We start from the raw sequence: 24289 nt of genomic DNA on the forward strand, positions 1-24289 counted from the left end.
AGTATTTTGTAACTACTCTTAAATTTGACAGTGCCTATATGTAACTTCTTTCCAAACCTTCTCTCTCCATGACCCATACCAACTTGTTCATAGTGATTTTTAATTCTTCACTTGTCTCATAACATTGTATGGGGGAAAAAAATGAAAGGTCCCTTTTGTACAGAAGGCTAGAAGAGGTAGAAAGTGAACTTATCTGTTTAAAAAAAAAAAAGTTATTGGGGCTCCTGGGTGGCTCAGTGGGTTAAAGCCTCTGCCTTCAGCTCGGGTCATGGTCTCAGGGTTCTGGGATCGAGTCCCGCATCGGGCTCTCTGTTTGGCGGGAAGCCTGCTTTCTCCTCTCTCTCTCTCTCTGCCTGCCTCTCTGCCTACTTGTGATCTCTGTCTGTCAAATAAGTAAATTAAAAAAAATTTTTGAAAAAAAAGTTATCATCAATTATATAAAAAGGGAAATCTCTCCCATCCTATCCTGTCTTCCCTGGATGAACCACTTAATCTCAGTCGCTCCTAGTTAGCTACCTAGCTATCCGTTCATCCATCTACCTAACTCACTTTCCTCTCCTTTTCTTTCCTCTCCTCTCTTCCCCTCCCTTTCCCTTCCTTTCCTTTCTTTTTCATCTTTCATTTCCAAAACAAGGCTGCCTTTGATGGCCTTCAAGAGAGGACCAAACCTCCAGTTGGAAAATCTAGAGTTTAATCCATGGGGAACTATTATTAATATTACTTGATGAGGCCAAAATCAACACAAAAGTAATAATGATAAAAATGAGTACAACTCTTTCAGACTCGTCTAAGTGCTGAAAGTGCTGTTTGCACCCTCCCTTTGTCATTTGATCTTTGAGTGAGAGACGGTGCTGTTAAAGAGAGGTAAATGAATCTGACAGTGGGAATTTATTGTACTCTGTGCCCTGGCTTGTCCTGAGAGCTGAGAAGACAGAAATAACTGGGAAGATGCACGACACACTATTGATGGGGTATTTGTGGGGAGAAGAAGCGTAAAGCCGAAGGCAGAGGCTTTAATCCACTGAGCCACCCAGGAGCACCAAGAGTGGGTACTAGAGAGCATGAGACATTGTTACAGCAGGAATATATTCATGTGGTACTGGTACCATCCGAACATGAAAGACCAAAAACCCGAGCCCTTCATGAAAGGAAAAACTGAGTGCCAGTAAAGTGGCATGGGCTGGCTTTCTACAAAGCATAAGAAAACATGGTTTAAGCAAGCCACACTTCAGAGAGACTCTCCTCCTTCTAGAACGCTCAAGACAAGTCTGCCCATCTCCTAAAGCCAGCACTTTTCTTATCTTCCTTCCTAGCACTGACCGTAAACTCTTCCCCTCCGTCATGGGTGAGAAGGGACTGCTGAACACTTCGGAGATCACCCCTTGTCCCGGTGAATGCCTGGGAGCTGACAGAGTTCACGGTGTAGCCTCTTGCTTTGTCAGCACACAACTACAACATGGCTGCCTGGCCATGGACACACTCAGGGCAGCGTTCATGAATGCTCTTGTCTTTATGGTGTTTTCTGGCTCAGGGATGGGAAAATTCATTGAACAAAAAAATAAAAACAAAAAAAGGAAAGAAAGAGGAAAAGAAAAGAAAAGAAGGAAAGAAAGTAAGAAAGAAAAGGGAAGACAAAGAAAGCTCTTTATTATAGCGGAAACCCTTAAAAGATGCCAGTTGGTTACATGATACCTAGTCTTCCTAAACACAGTCTCATCAACTTGGCCAACAGCCTGCAAACACTCTTGACCAAATATGCTTTATATGCTTTACGCAGGCAACATCCATGTCACAGCCACACAGAAGGAAATCAGGCAAAGAGGATCAGAACTGGGCGACGTCTTAAAAGAAGTGTGGAAGTGACTGAGGTGCCCCTGAGGTCTTGCTACAGAGGGAGGTGAACCACAGCAGAAGACATGTTACCTGTCCGCCACCGCAGTCCCCAGGCTGTCTTCTGCTCTGATCAGACGCCTAAAACCATCCAGATTTCCCCTATGAGGCCATCTGCCCCACGGTCTCCAAGAAAACCTATACCCGTTGAAGGCAAAGCCGAGCAGGATTCATTGTGAGGGCTCAGGCAGGACTGGCAGCTCCGTGCCGAGCTCAGCCTCACCGCTGTCCCACGCCTCCCCTGCTGTGGTCCTCCGAGCCTCACAGCGCCATCCGTGAGAGGCTCGCTGCTGTTTGAAAAACAAGAAGTGATTTCCTGGTCCTCTTCCCCGGATGGCGTGTGCGATTTCCCTTACGCCCATGGGAAGTCCTTCAGATCCTTCTTATCTGGAAACCTCTCCACTGAGTGGCCAGACTTGTTTGGCCAATGCCCCTGGTCCTTGCTTTCCTTTTACCAAAGAAAAAAATGAGGAAAATGAAACCAAAGCAAACCCCAAATGGGTTAGGGCTAAGGGGGTGGTATAGGATGCCTTGTTTAGACCTTCTGAGATGTTCACTAAATTGGATTATGTTTTCAGAGTGGGAGGAAAACAGTGATGAGTCCTTGTCTCTGGAAGTGTCAAGAAGTCAGAAAATTAAAAAAAAAAAAAAAATACGCAGCAGAGTATGAGAAGACCTAGAACTGTCATTAGTCCTAGCCCTGGGCTTTAGAGACAGCTGCCCTTCAAATCTGCCACATGAAGGGGATGGCTGGTTCTCTCAGATTTCTGGGAAAACTCTATGGATATTTATGCTTCAAATACTGTGATGCTTAAAACATCATCTTAATAACAACACTAATATTTCAAGGTAAGAAGAAACATGGAAAAGGGCCAGTTGGCAGACTGCAATCAGATTGATGGGTTTAAAGATGAATTGTAATCAGAGATTTTTAGCTGGAGGTGACCTACCCATCCTCATTTTGCATGTCAGGAAACTTGGATACAAGGAAAAACGGTGATTGCCCCAGGTCAGAACACAGATGAGAAGGAACAGAGTATCGTTCACTCATTCTTACATGTTAGTGTGGGCAACGGTCAGTTTCCTACTCCGGACCCTGGCCCCACGGGGAAGTTGACGAATCTGCCTTGCAAGTAAGGGGTTCAGGTGGGTCTGATGCAGGCAGTCCCCAGACTGTGTTTAGAGAAACCCCTGAAACGTCAGAGCAAGGACTCCAGGGTCAGACTACGGGGATTCAAACTGTAGCCCCACAGGTTTCTATTTATGAGGCCTTTTACACATTACAACGCTTCCCTGAGACTTGGTTTATTTTGTGTGAGAGTGGAGAGTGGATACCCGTCCTGCTGAGTTTACAGGTTCCAGTGGGATCCTGGCAGAGAGGAGGAGATCAAGAACTCTTTGGGACTCTCTGGGGACCTGGGCTCTAATCCTACAAGCTCATACTCTTGTCCTGCTTCACACCACCTCTCTCTCCTTTTAGCCCACCTTTCCATTCGGTCAAAGCTCTCACCCTTAGGCATGTTGACAACTGCCAGTGGTACTCAGGCTTGAGAGAGAGAAAAAAGAGGATGACCCTTCACAATGTCATTCGAACTTCTGGGGCTGATTCTCAACTACACTCTCTAGTTCATTCCATGTCCTGGTTAGGACGTGGTTGGACGGTTAGGCAGTCAGGGCCAGGGTCCCCAGCAAGAAAATACAGAGCCAGGACAGCTAAGATCAAACAGCACTGACAACCCGTTTGCCGCTCAGACAGGAGCGCACTAGCATTTTGCTTTGCAGCCTTTGCAGAAATGACTTCTGCAAAATGGCCTAAAATAAGACAGTTAACCACAAGGCATTGGTCAATATCACGGGCCTGGGGCAGTGAAGACCTAAGCCACCAGCTGTCAGCAAAAAAGACCATCAGCATGTAGACAGGAACCTAACAGTTAAACAGATACGTGGCCAGAGCCCTGACTGGCACGACTCAGCACACTCTGATTGCTTAAGACAGTTCTGCAAAAAAGCTCATAAAAACCTGTAAACTTAGAAACTCCAGGGGCAGCCCTCTGGGGCCCCCCTTCCTCTCCAGGAGCTTGTGCTCTTACTCAATGAACTCTGCTTTGCTGCCCACCACTCTTCGTCTGGTCTGCTTCTTCTTTCTTCACAGCGGCGTGACCAAGACCCATGGGCACTGAAGGCAGAGAAATCCTACCATATTGTCACCGGGAGATGTGGTATTTGCCCACCCCGCTGACTTCCCACTTCCTCCTTGCTGCCTGCCCAAAGTTTGGCTGGGGAACCCACGGAAGGCAGCCTGCTCCCTAGGTTCTGGGGGCATCATGATTGGTCTAAAACACGCTCATCTCCTTCTCCTTGCCGGGCAACGGCCTGTGCTTGGACGTGAGGCCGACTGTGGTAGCTCACTACCTCCGGATTTACCTTTCAGGGCACAGTAAAAGTCCTTATTATGTAATCCAATTCCAGTGGGGGTTTCTGTTGTCTGTAGCTAAAAGCTAAAAATAGTAACGTGGTGAATCACAATGAAGAATAAATCTTTTGAGTCTATATAAAATACTACTCTTGCCCCCCCGCCAAAAATACGAGGAAGAGCATTAAAACACATACACACAGAGCCAGATGGCTTAAATCGCATTCTGAAATACTCCAAAATAATTTCCCATGCTAGATATTGGAGATATTAACTTATTTTTCTATAGGAAATGGACAAAGATACCCCAGATTCTTTTTTACATTAAAAATATACAATATTGGGGCATCTGGGTGGCTCAGTTGGTTAAGCGACTGCCTTCAGCTCAGGTTATGATCCTGGAGTCCTGGGATTGAGTACTACAACGGGCTCCTTGCTCGGCAGGGAGTCTGCTTCTGACCTCTCCCTTCTCATGCTCTCTCTCTCACTCTCTTTCTCAAATAAATAAGTAAAATCTTAAAAAAAAAAAAAATCTACAATATTAGGGGCTCCTGGGTGGCTCAGTGGGTAAGCCTCTGCCTTAGGCTCAGGTCATGATCTCAGGGTCCTGGGATCAAGCCCTGCATCGGGCTGTCTGCTCATCGGGGAGCCTGCTTCCTCCTCTCTCTCTGCCTGCCTCTCTGCCTACTTGTGATCTCTTTCTTTCTCTCTGTCAAATAAATAAATAAAATCCTTTTAAAAAATCTACAATATTAAATATAAATAGTGGAAAATCCCCCAAGTCTTGAAAACCTTAAGGAGCCGGGGGTTGAGAGTATGGACCCTGGATCTGCCCACCAGTAGCTCCGGGGAACTTCAACATGTTACTTAATCTTTCTATGCCTCAGTTTCCTCATTGGTAAAATTAGAGTAAGAATAGTACTTACCTCAGGGTCCCTGTGAAGATTAAAATGCTTGTAACAGTGCCTGGCACACAGGGAGCGTGTGTAGGTGTTGGTTATTTTTACCTCCATGGAAAGGAAATTTTTGCGGTTATAATACGGCTGCCTGTATGGATTTGCTTTCTGCCAGGTTTGCCTCTACTTCAGCAGAGATTGGCCCTTTGAAGATGCCTGTGAAATATGTCTTATCTTTGGCATGAGATTGGTTCCTTTGGGGATAACTTGCGTGGATTAGGATAAATGTAGATAAATCACACCGGCTGTGTGGGGGAGGAATGAAGAAAAACCAGGAGGTCACTGGACATTAATGTGGTAGTAAAGAACACTAAAAGAATTTTGGGGGAAGACCTCTTTGGAAAAGAAATTGTAGGATAGAACTAAATGCCCCATAGCCAGTTAGAAGGCACTGGAGGAGAAAGAGAAGTTCTCAGACCTTGGTACTTAAAAAAAGAGTAACAATGTCAGGGAGCTTGATATCCAGGTCTTTTTGTTCTTCTTTTTGTAAATACCAAGGTCTTGCCTGAAGAAATACCCCCGGTCAGAGTGAGCTCCAGGACTCACTGCTCTGAGATTTCCTGCTTGGGTTGAGTTGTGGGTGGGCTGTGGGCACAGCTGGCTCTCGGACATGGAACCGGGCGTTGTCAAGGTGGCTGTCCCTTCGCTTCTCTGAAGAGCAATTCCTCTCTCACCCACAGTCCCGCTTGTTGCTAGGAACACTCTGTGCTGGTCCCACTCACTTTACAATGAAAACAAAGACAAATAAAAAATGGAACCACCATATGGTCTCGGCTGCAACCCAGAATTAGCTGCTGATGGGGAGACTTTGCCCTGTCATGGCTGAGGCTTCCAATGGCTGTGTCAGAGGCCCTTCTCCTGAATTCTAAGATGTTGGAGTCAGTGGCACGTCAAACTCAAGCTTCTTCGACCAGACTGTGGTGATGCCTTCAGACGAACTAATGCACCAGTCATGTTATATGTGTTTGTAGGCACGACCTGTCTCTTAGGACTTGAGCATATCCCCTCATTCCACACAGAGCTGTTTTCTCAGGCAGAAATGTTGGCACCAAATTAACATGTATTTCCAGCATGTTCCAGACTGCTTCACTACCCAGCCCTTCCCTCTTGCTCACCTTGGTAACTTGTAGTCTCCTTTTAAGCTATAGGTGTTATTTCTTCCAAGGACCCTCCTATCCCTCCCAGTCTGGGACAAGCGTTCCTTCTCCCTGGACCCATAATTCCAGGTCCATGTCTTTTTTTTTTTTTTTTTTTTTTTTTTTTTTTTTTTTTTTGCAGTTACCACACGCATCCAAATGATTATTTTAATGCATTGACTGTAAGCACCTTGAGGGCAGGAACTAGTCTTATTTATTGTATGCTTAGCAACTAGTATCTTGCTGACATATAGTAGGTGATCAATAAAAGCAAAAATAAAATGAAAGTGCTCCATCTCATCCATTGCTGGTTCCCTCTCTTAACATTGGTGTGTCCCAATGTCCCAGTGTCCTAATTGGCTCAGTCTTTGCAACTCTACTTTGTTGATACTAATTTACCAGGTGAGTTCCAACATGGTTTCAAACTTTGTGTTGGTAACTTCCAAATGTACGTCTCTATCATGGACCTCTCTCCTGAATTCCTGACCCATATCCAACTGCCTACTTGATATCTGCCTGCTTGGATATTCAGTAAGATCTCAAATTGAATGTGACCAAAACTAAGGTCCTGATCTGCCCTCCCAAACTAGCTCTTCTAACCATCTCTCCCATCTTAGTAAAGGGCATGGCCATCCTTCCAGGTTGCCCAGACCACAGCTCTGAGGGTCATCCTTGAGCTCTCCCTGTCATCAAATCCCATCATCTCTACCTTCCAAATATGCGCATGACTGGGCATTTCTTACCCCTTCCATTAACATCATTCTCATCAAGCCATCATTATCCCTTGGCTGCATTATTATTATGGCTTCTAATTGGTCTCTGTGCAAGACCAGAGTTAGAATGGTCTTCATAAAAGGTACACTGTGTGAGGTTAACCTATACTCACCTCACACAGTCCAAGTCCAAGGCCCTTCAGTGGCCTGTAACATCTGCCTCCAACCCCGTGCCTCTGCTCCTCCCACCGTTTCTTCCCTTGATTCCTCCCCTAGTTCTGTCCCCTCACTCACAACCCTCCAGCCATGCTGGCCTCCTTGCGAGCACAGTTCCAGCTCAGAGTCTTTGCACTTGCTGTGCTCTCTACTTGGAATGTTCTTTGCCCAGATATCCTTGCGCCTTCCTCCTTCACCTCATTCTCACCGTTGTCCAAACAACGCTTTCTTACTGAGGGCTTTGCTAAATGCCCTATTTCATATTTCCCAATCCTCCTTCCCTATTTTTTTCCCATATTGCATATGACCTCACATATCCTATAATGTACTTATTTGTTTTGTTTATTGTCTGTTTCCACCTTCCATCTACTTCACTAGCATGAAAGCTCCTGGAGGGCAGAGACGCCTAGTTTGTTCACTAAACAACAGTATTTGAAAGTGTAACATACAAAGTCGTGTATGTTACAGCGTTAGCACATACACAGCAGAATTATATACAAAAGTGCACAACGGTTCAATTTACAAAAACCTCCCACCTCCACCTCTTGGCAGGATAAGCCCTGTTTTTTTCTTTTTAATCTACAACCAGATGTGGGTAACCCTTTTGACCCCCTGCAGCCCAGGGTCAGCTCTCTTTTGGTGTTTCTATATCAAGGCCAGGAAAATTCCCCTCCGGCACTGACCTGTCCTTATGCAAGGAAGGAACCAACAAATAATTGGGCAGTTTTATAGTATACAAATGGTCTTATTCTTATCTTTTGTGTGTATATCTTGGCAGAGTCTCTGATAATTGGAGTTGGTCATATTTGCACTCAGCTAGAGCCTCTCAGGTTAATTTGCACTTTACTGTTCCTGAGCCCATTCCACCAACAGACAGATAAACAGAGTTATTACACCTTCTCTGTGCACATAATTTCCAGAGAGTGATATTACATTGCTACGGAAGATTCCAAACTTCCATCTTTTGAACCAATTAGATACAGTTGACAGCCTCATTGTACCTTCCTTTTTAGGCTCCCAGAGATGGCTCTGGCTTCTCTCAGAAATCCAAAGCACACCCCATATGGAACCCTGTTTTGGACTCCACATCCAGCATTAACTCTCCTACATTTTCCCAGAAGGAAGGACAGCACATGGGGAAATGGAGGCAGATTCAGGACCAGGCTCCATAGAGGTGTCATCAACAGCTCTCTTTTGACCTTTATTGACCTTTCCTTGGGGAGGGTTGACATCAATGGCCTGGGAGTCATCCCCAGCCTTCAGGTTCGCCCTCAGTTCACACAGGTGACATGCTATTCATATAACAGGAAGTGCTTGCTGATGCCCCCACTATGACATACGTCACCCACACATCCAGCTGTGATGGACAGGAGGTCAGTCATCGATTGACTAAATTCATCATGGATTCCTCCTCCTTCAGCCCTCCTTGCTCTGCCCACCACTTCTGTAGGCATCATGGTGAAGAGCAGGCTATTTGAGGACATGTGCATCCCTTCCTATCTTGGTCTTGGCAGAAATCTATGTAGAAGGAAGCTGCATTTCTTCTACATTGCACATCTTCTTCTGTCCATGCACACTGGGCAGTCACTCCTGTTCTAACCTCTGCTCCTTTCTTGTGTCTCTGATCTGCATCAGCAGATATCAGGTACCTCAGGTAGCAGAGAGTGTCCTCTGCAAATATGTGACAGCCCCGAGTTTGGATTTGCAAAACCCTGTCCCTGTAAGGGCAACTCCCATCCAGTTGCCATCGCTCTCTACTGTTTTCAGGGCCACACTTCTTCTGAAGTTGACTGGTGAACAGCCATGGTGCCAAAACCACTAGAGAAATATGAGTGAAGGAGTCACACGTGCTAGGAGAAAAGTAAGAATCAAAGAATGTTATACTGCGGGGGCCCACTGATCATTCATCCCAACTATCTAGTGGCAGAGGAACATTGGGAGGTGACCAAGGTCACAACACCCATCAGTGTCAGAGCCAGAACTGGAATTTAGACCTTCTATCTTCCCATGCAGAATTTTCACCAACTTGTCCTGGGGCGTGTCCTCACCTCACCCCCACTGGATACTGTGCAGATCCTTCTCCTCCTACTTCTAAATTGGAACAAGTGCATTGTAGAGGTAGGGCATTAGTGGTGATTTCTGAGTAGAGAAAGAGACGATATTATACTTGAGTTAAATTTGTAGACTTTTCTTTATCATGCTCAGTTCACAACTTAATTAGTGCTTGAAATGATGCCCTAAATCATAAAGTAGACCAATTTTTCCAATACCTATGCTCTTTCATGGGAGAAAGTTAAGCAATTCTTTCTAACATGTTGGAATGTAGATGAACCAAAAGTACTGTCAATGGCAACATGATGGTCTAGATACACACCGTCAGGGGAATCTAGTACTTCCAAAAGCAAAGTCCCAGCATGGTTTTGCTAATACTGTGCACAATAATGCCCCCCCTGCATGATGTCATGCTTGTTAATAGGGTTACAGAAGTCCCCCTACATGGACGGGAAGGAACTCTACCATCTTGGCCTAAGAGTGGAAGTAATTTCTGAAGTAGAGCTGGAAATCCCTGGCACGTAACTGGTGCTCAGTAAAATTGCCAAGACCTGCAATATGGAGGTAGCACTAATAGGACAATACCAGCTCTGGTCAGCCACAGAAGGCCACTTTGTGGTACCACTCACCCCCCACACAAGTGTACATCTCACCTCTCACCCAGAGTCACCACTCCTGGCTCTACATCACACCCAACAGTTATGTCCCTGGACTAACACTTCTCCCAAATCTACAAAAGAATAATGCATTCTTTTTAAATGTCCTTTCAAGAATACATAATATGCCAGGCACAATGACAGTGTTTGCTTGAGAAAGAAATCAGAAAGACTGGCTGACGCCTATGTCTATGAAGAACAACAAAGCCTCTGAAATTCAGCCCCGCTGAGGAGAAGCATAAAATTGGGGGTAGCAGTGGTGAGAATGGAAAATGAAGCACAAACGAAAATTAATCAAAACTTCTTAAGTTCAACTCCCTGGGGAAAGGAAGAATGTGCCTTTGAAAAGCACAGAGATGTGGAATGCTGAGAGAACAACAGAACTCATGACTGAGCTTTGGGGAACCCAAATACTCCACGCTTAGCAATGTCTGGTTAGACCGAGGACACCACATTTTAAATGACCTGTAGTGAATTACCTTTTTTTTTTTTTTTTTTTTTTAAGATTTTCTTTATTTATTTGAAAGAGAGAGAGCCTAACCGAGGGGAGGAGCTGAGGGGGAGGGAGACAAACAGACGCAGTGCTGAGCAAGGAGCCCGACGTGGGGCTCGATCCCAGGACCCTGAGCTCATGATCTGAGCTGAAATCAAGAGTCAGATGCCTAACCAACTAAGCCACCCGCATGCCCCTGTAGTAAATTACTTTTAAAGAAAATGTTAAGGGCTCATAATTCCCAGATAGTGCGTATTACTCAGGAAAATGGCTCATGTTCAAAAAACTTGTTTGTTTTAGTGTTGGGGAAAAGCCTTAGTTGTTTACTTTGAGTGGCTTATGCATAGATTTATCAACTTCCTGTCTCCTCAAATCTAAGCTGTGGATACGGCACCACTTTGGCACCCTGTTTACTCACCGATCTGTTCCCATTTCCCACACCACTATGGCAAACTCAGAGTCTGTCCGAGCTTCTAGTAGGCCTGGTAGTTGAGTTGGGTGAACCCAAAGGCAGGGTGCCCTGGGGTCTAGCCTGCACTTTTTGAGTTTTTCAGGAAGAGATGGGTAAGAGATTAGGGGAAAGGTGCTCATGGTGGTTGCTACTGCTTTTTGAAATGGACTACTATCGGGCACACAGTCACCCTGTGTGGTGGAAGTTGCCCATCCCCCCACAACTCCAATGGCCCATTCCAGACAACGAGGGGTCCAAGTTTCCAAGTTCAAAACCTCTCCTAACTACATTGCCTTCTACAAATTAAAGTCTGCCTCTAGGGACCACTAAATTATTTTTAGTCCTGATACATAGCACACAGAACACAGCTACATATCAACAATTACATGATTATTCCAGGCCCACACCCCTTAAATTTGCCTCATTTGACCTGGAACATTAACAGAGGGAAAAACCACGTATTATTTTTAGTCTTTTCCTGAATTCCTCTAACGCTATTCAACTTTCCATTTTCATCCGGGCCATCAAGATCTGGCTTTGTGCTTTACGGGACAATACGTGTACACACTTCAGGTGCTCTTCTGTCTGGGGCTGTTTATTTGAACCTGCTGAGCTCTTGCTAAATATGGGCACTCTTATGAATGACCTCTGGCCAACGGATCACTTGCTAGTCAGTTAGAAGTGCTCCGATATTGTCCCTTCACAAGTTCTAGAGTCACCTTCTACATCAGGTACCTGCCCAGGATACCAGGGATTATTTATGTGCACTAACAGGAACAATATTTGAGCAGAGACCTATGTTTAAAATGAAAATTTCCAGGAACCAAGAAAAGAGAGAAGTGGATTCCTAAACCTGCTAACACACACACACACACACTCTCTCTCTCTCTCTCTCTCTCTCTCTCTCTCTCTCCCCCACCTCCGTCCCGCCACTTCTCTGCTTTGCTAAAGCAGAATGAAGAAAGTGGCAGTCAGTGCTGGGAATTCTGGACCATGGAGGTATCTAGCATAGTTGACATCTCTACCAGATCTCTTACTAACTCCTCCCTCTTGTACATGAGAACATTATTTTCAGTAATAATCCTTATTTTCTTGATGAAATTATTCAGATTTAGAATGGCTAAAAAAGAAAACATTTCACTCTAAAACATTAAAATTCAATAAAACATGTAAGGGGGAGGTAAGTTTTGTACCTGCCAAATGAAAAAGAGTGTAATTTGTGGGTTGTATTCTACTTCATGGTTTTAATCTTTTTTTTTAATTTATTTTTAAAAAATTTAAAAGATATTATTACGAGAGAGAGAGAGAGTGAGCACGCACACCTAAGTAGGGAAAGGGAGCTAATCCCAAGTACACTGCTCACTGAGCTCAGAGCCCGACGTGGGACTCAGTCCCAGGACCCTGAGATCATGCCCTGAGCTGAAGAGTTGGATGCTTAACTGACTGAGCCACCCAGGCAAGCCCTTCACTGTTTAAAATTTTAAATGCAAATAAAAACTTCAGGTGGTTCCAAAAAATAACAGAGTTGAATCAGCTTCTGTTCCGCTTCTTGGTCTATACAACCACCATGCTAACCTTGTTTATTTATTTTTTATTTTTTAAAAAAGCTTATTCTAACTTATCTTTCTTTAAGGATTTTATTTATTTGACAGAGAGGAAAATAGAGATCACAAGCAGGCAGGGGGGTGGGGAAGCAGGCTCCCTGCTGAGCAGAGCGCCCTGTGCAGGGCTCGATCCCAGGACTCTGGGATCATGACCCAAGCTAAAGGCAGAGGCTTTAATCCAAGTGATTGGATTAAATCCACTGAGCCACCCAAGTGCCCTTAGCAGGTTCACTTCTGTGTAGGATACAATCTTTATTTAAAAATAAGGAATAGAAGTCTGATTATCAGGAGTTTATATTGCTGAAATTCACCAGTGATGGCAGCCCTTGTCTAGAAGTTAGACCAACAAAAGATTTTCTAGGAAGAGTATTTTGTCACTGACAGCGTTTGGAATTGCTACCATGCAGTGATAATATTTTAAAAGTCTTTTAGTTGGTTTTATTATCGATTTTAAATTCTCTACAGATTTCACACCACCTTATTGCCAGCAACTAGGGGATCCTCTCCCCACATGCCACCCTCGGGGGCCCCCAATTTCAGGGGGTCTCTTGCAAGGTCCTCACAGAACCCTGGGAGAACTTGGGAGTCTGAGGGTCGCTCCTTCTCTCTTTATTCACAAGCCTCATCTCTTTAACCTGGAGCAGTGCTTTTAGGGGTACAGACCCCAAAGGAGGTGGAGGAAGCCACTGGCTAAGAAAAGTGGGGGAGAGCCGGAGAAAGAAGCCCATATGAATTCCAAGACTCACTAAGGCATTTCCCATCTCCTCCAGGGGAAGCTGACCTCGCCTTTCCCCTTCCCCGAGGTCCTCACCTGCTTCTCACTTCAGCTCCATTTGGAGGCTGCTCTCCGGCCAGAGGAAGGAAGAGCCACACACTCCTCTTTCTCAGCACAGTTCTGAGCATCTCCCCTCCCCAGACCACCTGAAAATAAAGGGCGGTGTGCTACTCTGACCAGGGTTCAGAAGGGAAACCAGCTTCAACTTCACTTGACTTGAAGGAAGGAAGCAGGAAGTCCTGCTAGGGGCCAGGGATGAAGCCATCCTCTAGGGCCAGCCGTCCTCTTACCTCCTGACCCCCTCTCTAATCAAGAACATGCAGGAATGGCTCCAGCACAGAAAGCCGAGCCTCTGCACTGCCTTCCAGTTTCCACTTCTGAGATTAAAGACTGCATCTTGCACAAGAAATGATCCTTCTGGTTACTACTGTTTATACCCTGTCAGGCAGTGAGGGTCAAGCCCTGAGCAAGTCTCAAAACTCTGTGAGGGAGGAGCAATTGTTGTCCCATGTTACAGACTAGAAACTCCATCTCATGTGGTTCATATACACAATGGAATATTACTCAGCCATGAAAAATGATGCCCTCTTGCCATTTACATCGACATGGATGGAACTGGAAGCTATTATGCTGAGCCAAATAAGCCAAGCAGAAAAAGACAATTAGCACATGCTTTCACTCATACGTGGGATATTAAGGAACAGCGCAGAGGATCATAGGGGAAGGGAGGAAAAACTGAATGGGAAGAAATCAGAGAGAGAGAGAGAGAGAAACCATAAGAGATTCTTAACCATAGGAATCAAATAAAGGGGAGTTGGAGGGATGGTGTAACTGAGCGATGGTATTTAGTGACGTAATAAGCCCTGGGTATTTACGCAACTGGTAAATTATTGAACACTACATCTGAAACTAATGATGTACTGTAAGTTGGCTAATTGAATTTATATTTTAAAAAAGAGGGGGGAGAACAAAACTCTGTCTTAGAGTTGATTTGGAGAGGATGGAACACAGAACTGCCCCATGTCTGAGGCCCCGTGTCCTGCCTAGGGTGGGGTTGGCCGGGGCTGAACCCCATTCAGGACAGCAGCGTCTGTGGATCCCAGAGCATCACCTTCAGATCATGGTTGTTGTGCTGCTGGATGGACAGCACAGAGGACCATCCCTCGTTTGTCAAACCTAGCTGCGCGACGAACAAGATTTTAGAAATGTATAAAGTGAACTTTTGAATAACTTCTTAGTATAATATGCGTACAATCAGATGCCAGGTATCCTCTCGTTCTTTTCTTCCAGGTTTGCCTGCCCTTCAAAATATCCCTTCCCATGAAAGCACTATGAGCAAGGATGGATTTAAATATGGTAATAGCGATGGTGTGTGGATTTGCCTCACATACTCCGTGTTACTCAGATCCTCCTTGCGCATGCTGCTTCTTCTAAACCCATGCATCATTCATTCATTCATTCATTCATTCAGCAAATACTGATGAAAACCAATGTTCCAGACTCACCTGCTGGAGATAAGCCATAAATAAAACAGGGGTCTTATAGGAGCTTATGATCTTGTTGGCCAAGAGTGCTGACAAACTTCCAGGTTTCCCCCTCTACCTTTCTCTCCCCTGCTCTTGTGCCCAGGAGGCCAACCCTACATCCTGCAGTGCCTTGTCATCTTGGAGGGCAATGAGAAGAACGGGAAGGGGAGAGATCCCAGCAGGAGACGCAGGATGGAAAGAAAGGGGAGCCAGGTATTTGCTCCCTACTTTCCTTGCCAGGCTACGGTCCTCCACCCTCTGCTTAATTCTGGGGAACTCCTTCTACCTCAGCCACAGGGTTTGCCAGGCTTCTCTGACACCCCAGCATCAACCTCCTTGCCTCTCTGTGCCCTGTGGGGGGCAACCGAGGGCTTCATGTTACCCGCTCGTGCTCTGTTGACTTAACGGACTATGGTTTTCCAGTTAGCCTTTGACACCGCCATTTCTTTTCTGCCAGTAATATAGACAGTAAACATAAGTTATATATCAGATGTGCAAAAATGCTGTGGAGCAACATAAAGCAGAGTAAGGGCAATAAGGTATGCATGTATGTGTATGTGTGTGAGCTTTTCTACCTGTAAGGGTGGAAGTCTTGCTTTCATGCATGTTGACTGGCCAAGGTCCACCTGTCTGGGTTGAGTGCAGGCGGGGGTTGGGACCGAGGTAGCACAAAGGTGTGGTGGGGACGTCAGGAAATGGGAGGGCACTGGCTCCCCCAAGGGCTTGGGGGAGCTCTGAGCAACTGAGTAGACAACCACACTGATAAATCTGGGGGACATCAACTAAAATCCCTATGTAGAAATTAAATAAATAAGGAGAAAGAGCACATCAGTACAAATTCATTGCTTCTTGGGCTCAATGAAAGTCATTTCTGCTTATTTCCTTTTTATACAATTGCTGTTAATTTCAATTATTTTTAGTAAGTTCCCTTCGAACTCATCGTTTCAAAACTCAAAGGTGACTTTCATTAAATGTTGAATTTTGTTGGGAGGATACGGAAGGCAGAGTTAATGTATTTCATTGATAAACTCAGGAGCAAAATTGGGTAGGATCGAAAAAAATCCTGAAATACACATTTAGCCCATTTCTTCTATCTGCAACAGAGACTGTTAATGGAATTGAATCTGCTTTGGATGGATGAGGATGTCCAGATGTTCCCAGATATCCAGAATGGTGTTTGCATTTTAATACTACAGATAGAGGAATTTAAGCTACTGGATAGGTCATCAAACCCTCACAGAAACTTGTTTTTTTGTTTCTGTTCCTGGACTCTCACTTGGATCCATCACTCGTGTTAATCATGGTTAAGGCCTGGTTAAGGCCACTTACTATTTTTCACATCTATCTTTTTCTTCCAAATCTTTGGTGTGGAAAATTTAGTTTGTGACTATGACATTTAAAAAGGTAAGTTTTTCGGTTTGGTTTGGTAAGCGAAGAGAAACATGAAGCTTCCAAGATCCTTTCTTCTCCATCCATCCTTTCAAGGATCCCTTGTCTGGGGTGACTTTGCGTTTCCCAGCCTCTTCCTGCTTTATCTATCAAGGAGGAAATAACAACCATCGGGATATATGTTGCTCTTAGCCAGCTGGTCACACTCAAAGACACCAATTGCCTATTTCCACATCCACAGCCCATTCTGTAAAGACTCAGAATCACACTGTTTTTTTGTTTGTTTGTTTTTTTGTTTTTTTTATTTGACAGAGATCACAAGCAGGCAGAGAGGCAGGTAGAGAGAGAGAAAGGGAAGCAGGCTCCCTGCTGAGCAGAGAACCCCATGCAGGGCTTGATCCCAGGATCCTGGGATCATGATCTGAGCCGAAGGCAGAGGCTTTAACCCACTGAGTCACCCAGGCGCCCCAGAATCACACTGTTTTAAAAGGCAGAGAAACACGCTCAAAAGCTGAGACTCTAAAGGCCTCCAAACGGGCAAACCCTTCACCTCAAGTGTTTGCTCTGGGCCACAAGCGACTTCCTGCTTTGCAAATAGAAGTTTCAAAGGTTGATTTTTGAAATTCCAATGAAACCTACAAGTCACCATATTTTGAGCACTTACCGATCAAAATCAACCAGAATTTCAGGAATATTTGGATTAAATTTTCTTCAACTACAGAAATATTCAAAAGTTAAAGAAACATTAGAGAAAAGAAGGTAAAAGATTTAGTCATTCTTCCTTGCAGGAATTTTCAAATTTTAATACAGCTGAAGAATCACACAAAACAGAGATGCCTGGCTGGCTCAGTTGGTTAAGCATCTTCCTTCAGCTCAGATCTCAATCCCAAGGTCCTGGAATCAAGTCCTGCTTTGGGCTCCTTGTTTAGTGGAAAGCCTGCTTCTCCCTCCTCCCCTGCTTGTGCTCTCTCTCTCTGACAAATAAATGAATAAAATCTTTGAACGACACAAAACCTTTCCTTTAAAAAAGAAAAGAATCACACAAAACAGATGAACGTAGAGGAAGGGAAGAAAAAATAAAATAAGATGAAAATAGAGGAAGGCAAACCATTAAAAGACTCTTAATTATAAAGAAGGAACTGAGGGTTGCTGGAGGGGTGGGGGTGGGGGGATGGGGGGACCGGGTGATGGACATTAGGGTGGGTACATGATGTAATGAACACTGCGTGTTATATGCAACTAATGAATCATTAAACTCTACCCCGAAACTAATGAAACACTATATGTTAACTAAATTGAATTTAATTAAAAAAAAAAGAATCACATAAATAAGTAATTAAACCTAAGTTCTTGACTATATGATTGGAGATTGTGCTCTACAGGACCACAAACCAGTAGCACAAACACCACTCGGGAATTTGTTAGAAATGCCAATTCTTGAGACTACCCTGACCTCCAGGTTCCAAAAATCCTGGGGAGTAGGCCCAGTGATCAGCGTTAAAACAAGCTCTCCGAGGTGACTCTGAGGTACACAAAAGTTTAATAAGCACTAAGATAGAACATGATTTTTTTTTTTGGAGGAAAATACTGTTGCCTGGTCCCCAGGCCGAGGCCTGTTGAATCAAAAGTTCCGTGTTTGTTTAGAGAAACATTGACAGATGGGGAGCTGCTGGCTTAGTTCATGGAGAGTCTTTCCTTTTCTCCAAATGACAAATTACCTTCAGCTAAAACCCTTAACCGTAGGGCTTCTGCCTACCTATCCAGCTTTACCTCCCTCTGCCACTTTGTCCTCATCTTCTTCTCTCCCCTTGAAGCCCCTCAGTGCCCTGCAACCACTGTGTTCTCCAGCCTCTGTCCAGAACTGCCTCCTTCCTCCATGTTCACTTGTCTAACTCCCATTGTCCTTCAAAGTCCGAGTCAAGGTCATTCTGTGCAAGAGGCTGTCTCTGACTCCCTCTAGTTGTGTGTACACCTCTGCCCCTCAGGACTCCCTCTAGTTGTGTGTACACCTCTGCCCCTCACAGCCCTCTGTCAGAGCCCTTACTGAACTGTGCTGGCATGGTCTATGTTTTCCTCACTCTCAGCCCCAAGGCAGGACCCCATCTGTCTATTGTGGAATGCCTGGCACCTAGCATAGCATTGGGCACAGAGTAGGCCAGTGCTTACGAATGGTGAGCGCACAATCGGAGGTGCTCTAAGAGGTCAAGAGCGTGGGATCTGGCACCAGAGTACCTGGGTTCAAGTCCGAGTTCTACCACTTACTAGCTATGTAAATTCGGGTAAATTATGTATTCTCTCTGTTCCTCAGTTGCCAGAGTCCATCGATGATACTTTTGTTTTTATTATTAATCGCTGCCTCTGGGAGAGAACCAACTCCACCACAGGGGCTGGGCTGAGCACTTTAAAGAAATGGGTCATGCACGATGTCATTTAATTTTCACAACACTCTATGAACTCCTTAGCTATTCCCATCTGAGAGAGGGAGGCTTAGAACAGTCCATCAATTTGCCAAGCCTCGTTTAAAAACTATACAGATTTAGGGGCGCCTGGGTGGCTCAGTGGGTTAAGACTCTGCCTTTGGTTCAGGTCATAATCACAGGGTCCTGGGATCAAGCCCCGCATTGGGCGCTCTGCTCATCGGGGAGCCTGCTTCCCCCTCTCTCTTTGCCTGCCTCTCTGCCTACTTCTGATCTCTTTCTCTGTCAAGTAAGTGAATAAAATCTTAAAAAAAAAACCCTATACAGATTTGAGGGCAAACAAATGGAAGAATTTGAGGCAGAATCTGAACCCCAAATGCGGCTCCTGTCCCTGCACTCCATTGTGCCCTGAACAAGCTGCCACGACATAAACACACCAAAAGTTAAACACGTGATAGTATGAGCAATGGTACAAAGCCGTGTAGGATTCTCCTCCAAACTTGCGGCTCAGAGAAGGGTTGCAACTTTGATAGGAAGAGGGTCCCTGCAAAGATGAGCCCAGATGGCAAAACTATTAACCTACAAGAGGAATGCAGGGAGGGCCCCCTATGCCATCAGCGTCAGCGCTTTTCTCAACACAAGCTGGCAGATACTTTCTAAATATTGTGACTTATGCACAGCTCAGTGTGCATCAGGCCTTAGAAGCCTCATCTCATGTGCTGTTTGAAAAGCCCGTACTCTGCAGACTGCCGCCTTCCCAGCCCCCGTTCCCACCTGCCTACCCACACAGGTGGGAATAGGTCTGGGCAGGGCCCGGCAATCTGCACTGTGATCCGTGCTCCATTCCGTTTGTCTGCGGGTGATGGCTAGTTCTCTCGTGCTAATATTTTACACCCATTATCACAAAAACCCAATACAGTGATTTTTAAAGGGTTGAGATTCTTGAAAATAGAGAACTGTTCACCTATTCTCTCCTCCTGGCCCCAGGGAGGTTGCAGAGCTGGGCCACCTCAGGCTCTGTCCTTGAAGCGCTGACCTGCCCTGCAAGCTGCCAGAAGACTGCAGGTCGGCTGGATTCTGCACGGACTGGGCTCAGCCTCATTCTCCTGGGGCCTCCCCAGTCCTCCTGCAGACAACTGTGCAAATCCATCTCTGGCTTCTGCAGGTGCAGTTTACACAACACCCGCTTCCCAGCGAAGCAGCAGTGACCTTGGCAAACTCTTGGTCCTGCTCTGACATGGCCACCCCACTTCAGGTGCATGAAAATACATTGTCATTCATGACACAATCAGAAACTCTCCCCAAGGGGAAATTTAAATTCAACATGAAGTCCAAGTTGTCATTTAAACAGGGTTTGAAACCTCAGATAAGAAGTGATAAGAATTGTGATTTCAGTTTTGAGAAAAAGTGAAGTATTGTTAGTATCTTAAATGTGCATAGCTTAGTTTTAAAAATTACATTAAAAGAGGGGTGCCTGGGTGGCTCAGTCGGTTGGACGTCCGACTCTTGATTTCAGCTCAGGTCATGATCTCGGGGTCCTGGGATTGAGCCCCTCATTGGACTCCATGCTCAAAGGGGAGCCTGCTGGAGATTATCTCTCTTCCTTTCCCTTGCCCCCCCTCCTCTCTCGCTCTCTCAAATAAATCTTCTAAAAAATTATATTAAAATCAAAGCTTCTTGGGGGCACCTGGGTGGCTCAGTGGGTTAAGCCTCTGCTTTCAGCTCAGGTTATGATCTTGGGGTCCTGAGATGAGCCCTGCATTGGCCTCTCTGCTCAGCAGGGAGCCTGCTTCTCCCACTCTCACTCTCTCTCTCTCTCTCTCTCTCTCTCTGCCTGCTGCTCTGCCCACTTGTGATCTCTCTGTCAAATAAATAAATAAACAAATAAATCTTTTTAAAATATCAAGGCTTCTTAATACAGCCATCGCATAACAGTACAGGTGTTATTCAAACTCAGGGATAAGCTTATACCAAAATGTCTGTGAAAGGACACTTCTTTCCCAATTTTCTATCAAACATTGATTGAAAACCTGCTGTGCCAGGTACCATGCCAGGGGCCAGGAGTAAAAAGATGAATAAGATGGCATCCCTGCCTCCTGGGAGAACATGCAGGAGAACAATTGCTGCGAATGCAAATACACAAGGCCTCTAGCAGAGGCTTGGGGAAGTGCTGTGCGAACAGCTGGAAGAGAGGAGAGTTCTGCACATGGATGGGGGCGCCCCAAATCAAGTCGCTGTGTGAACATTTAAAACGGGGTCTGGAGGACCCATGTTTAGTTGACAGAGAAAGGAGAAAAGAGGACTTTAGACAGAGGAACAGAGTGTGGCAGGGAGGTGGTACAGGTGGAGAAGGTGGTCCAGATCACAGCCATCAGGAAGGGGAGGGCACAGCAGGAGGGAAGGACCTACAAAGAAAACGGGGAAGGCTCAGCAAGAGAAGGAGGAGGGAGACTGTGGGGTCCCAGCAAGCAGGGACCAGACTGGGGGAGGCCGTAATCAACAACAGGTGTCATGGGCAAGGAACTGCGACGGGTTCAGGGACATGGAGGTTAGAGAGAGTCTGGGCAAGCACATTCTCCAGCATGTACCAGGGAGCGCAGGTGGGGGAACAGAACCCTGTGGTTTGCAGGCTGAGTGCTTGGTGATGACATGAAGGTGGACACGACCAAAATTCTTCAAAAATATATTTGGCAGGGGCACCTGGGTGGCTCAGTGGGTTAAGTCTCTGCCTTCAGCTCAGGTCATGATCCCAGGGTCCTGGGATCGAGCCCCACATCGGGCTTTCTGCTCTGCAGGGAGCCTGCTTCCTCCTCCTCTCTCTGCCTGCCTCTCTGCCTACTTGTGATCTCTGTCAGATAAATAAAGAAAACATTTTTTTAAAAAAAATCAAAAGAAGAGCTGCAGAACTAAAATTTCAGAATCAAGAACTAGGGACTGGAAACTGGCAAAACACTTTAAAAAAAAAAAATATATATATATATATATATATATATTTGGCAAAAGAAAAAGAAGATGGAGGAGCAATATGGGATTGTGGAAGATTTGCTGTTCCTATCGTTTTGAAATGAGAAGGACCTGTGTAGAATTCGAGGATAATGGGAAAGAACCAATCAGAGAGGAGAGTAGTGAGGCCATTGGGGGTGGGGGGGATGGGAAGGGGAGGGGAGCAGAGCTCTGGATTTGGGAAAGGTCATCTCTGGAGACAGGAAAGGAGGAGGAAGAGGTGGGTGTTGAAGCTGATCCTTTCATGGAGTTGGTGTGAGAAAGCAAGGGAGTTATTTCCTCTGGGAAGGCAAAGTTATTTCCTGGGACTGATATGTGCGTGTGTGTGTGTGTGTGTGTGTGTGTGTGTGTGTGGGTGCGCATGAATGCACGTATGTGTGTCTATGTGTACTCATGCACTCACTCATGCTGGTGTTTGGAGATTTGTGAGCAAAGGAAACACTGAAAATGTCTCTGGGGATATTTAGAATCTCAGCTGGGTGAGAGTTCATGTATCTCTTCCGATCGCCCCAAACTTAGACTCTACAGTTATCTGGCTTCTTTGCCAGATCTGTATATATCTGTAAAATTTACATATTTTTGACATTTCTTGCAGGCAGAATGTCTACTTCTCCTTGGTGCCCAGTAGAATTTAGGTCTTAGCATAAAACCACTGGGTTGATTGGAAGATCTTCAATTCGTGGTGTTCCACGTTAGGCAGTAAGTGGATCCCAAAAAGAGAACAGCAACTGTCATTCCAGAAGGGTCGTGGCTCCAGAGACAGGAAACTAGAACTAGATCAGCCTTTTTCATAGAGAAGCATATATGGTAAAGAAAGTAGAAATTTTCCCTGGTCTAAACCATGATTGGGTGCATGTTATGATACTGAATGAAAGCTTTTAAAATGCTATGCTTTGTGCTTTATTATCTATTTCTCACCAACACACACACACACACCCCTACAAGTGCACACCCATGCACCCTGAGATCTCTCTGCTCCTCAACAGGATGGAGGTTTGATTGTTCCGTGAAGTGGGGACCCAGGCGCGGTGGACAGGAGAAGGGGTTAAGTCAGGATCTCTAGTAATGCTTCCACTTGTTCTCTGAGGATTAACAAAGAGAGGAAGCAGGGCCTTTGTAGAAGGAAATTCCCAGGCCCCACTTCGGACATTTGCAACCTGCCCTGTGAACCCCTGAGGGGTGTCTGATAATAAACACTTGCAAACAAAACAATCCATAAAGGCGTTTTTAACAACATTCTTGCATTTTCTTCAAAGGGCTACAACACCTTTTCCTGCATCTGCAGACCTGAAGGGGTTTGGACATCCACCTACTAACAGAGTCCTACAATCCCAGCTCAGGGCTGCCCTGTGTAAGTGCGGTCCCCTTGCCCCTCTGGCCTTTGATAGTACCAGGGCCCCATCCCCACACAGGCTGCTGGAATGCAGGTCGAAGACCCTGCAGAGAGTGGGCAGGGGCCGCTACACGCTGACCTGAGACCTACCCCTTCATCTTCCGCAGTGACCCCCAGATAAAACCCTGAGTGTTGTGACCTTGAGTTTAATGCAGTGACCTTCCCCAGCAGCAGGGACAGCTTGGCAATGCCATGACAACTCGACTAGCAAAGTCTGCGAATGAAGTCACAGATTAGGTTTCTTTCTTTATAGTGGCAAATAATAATAACAATAATAACAATAACAATAATAGAAGATCAAACAAACAAAAACAAAAAAGCAACCCTCAAAACAGCAACAACCAAATCCCCCCCATAGCCTTGATGGTCAAAATTCTGACAGTAATTTCTTGTAAGGTGCACCAAGCATATTAGGCCCCAAATGTAAAACTTTTAGCAGAAGTCTAGTTTGAGTCAGTTGATTTGTAATACTGTACCTTATTTCTCCCCAAAACTAATAGGACATGAGGCCTGTTGCACCCATTTCACAGATAGATAAATTAAGGAACAGAAACTGGCCTAAGAGAGCAGTAAAGATCAGGGTGATTCAGATAACTATCTGATACCTGCTCTCCGTGTGTGTGTGTGTGTGTGTGTGTGTGGCTGTAGTATGCGGCACAGATGCTTTTGTACTACAATATGCTTGACAACCCCTTTATTAATTGCAGTCAAATGCAGAACCTTTGAATGACATCCCTGTTTCTGGGCTAGACCAGAATCCACTTCAGGCCCGGGTAAGGATTAGATCCTTGGCTGTTGATAGAAAGCTGAGCCTTTATTTTTGAAATGGACTCACGGGTCTCTGGGATATTTTTAGATGAAATAATCATACATGTCTACTCATTTGCATCTGCCCAGAGCTGGCAGGCGACCTTCATGTTGACCCCGGCACTAAGGACCATGTAGATTGAGGGAATGACAGGTTCCAGATCTCTCGCTGGGCGGGGTTACCATGAGCCTTCCACTCAGGCCTCCTGTCCTTTGTACTGTAACAATGCACGGAAACACAGCCTTGTTAGAGGAAATTCCCAGGGCCATAGTTTGGACATTAGACAGTTGCTTTGCTGTGCTGGCCAGGCTGATGTTCATCTAAAAATAAACACACTGGTCTGCATGGATGTCTATGGTTTTGCCATGCACAGTTCTTTATATTTCAAAGGGATTTTT

The 24289-nt window shown here is 45.3% G+C and overlaps 1 protein-coding gene across 6 annotated transcripts in view; it reads right to left on the reverse strand.

The window, feature by feature from the left end:
* Positions 1-24289, reverse strand: part of ADGRF5 (adhesion G protein-coupled receptor F5) — a 103810-nt gene that overhangs the window by 73547 nt on the left and 5974 nt on the right. For 2 of the 6 annotated variants that reach the window (XM_059178186.1, XM_059178182.1), the window contains exon 1: positions 1924-2225. The exons of 1 other annotated variant lie outside the window; for it this stretch is intronic. The gene's annotated coding sequence lies outside the window, so the exon portion shown is untranslated. Of the gene's footprint in view, positions 1-1923; positions 2230-24289 lie in introns of those variants that run through there. 3 more of the 6 variants (XM_059178189.1, XM_059178188.1, XM_059178187.1) reach the window with 2 other exon arrangements.

Source organism: Mustela lutreola, chromosome 6 (assembly GCF_030435805.1).
Source record: "Mustela lutreola isolate mMusLut2 chromosome 6, mMusLut2.pri, whole genome shotgun sequence".
Taxonomy (NCBI): Eukaryota; Metazoa; Chordata; class Mammalia; order Carnivora; family Mustelidae; genus Mustela; species Mustela lutreola.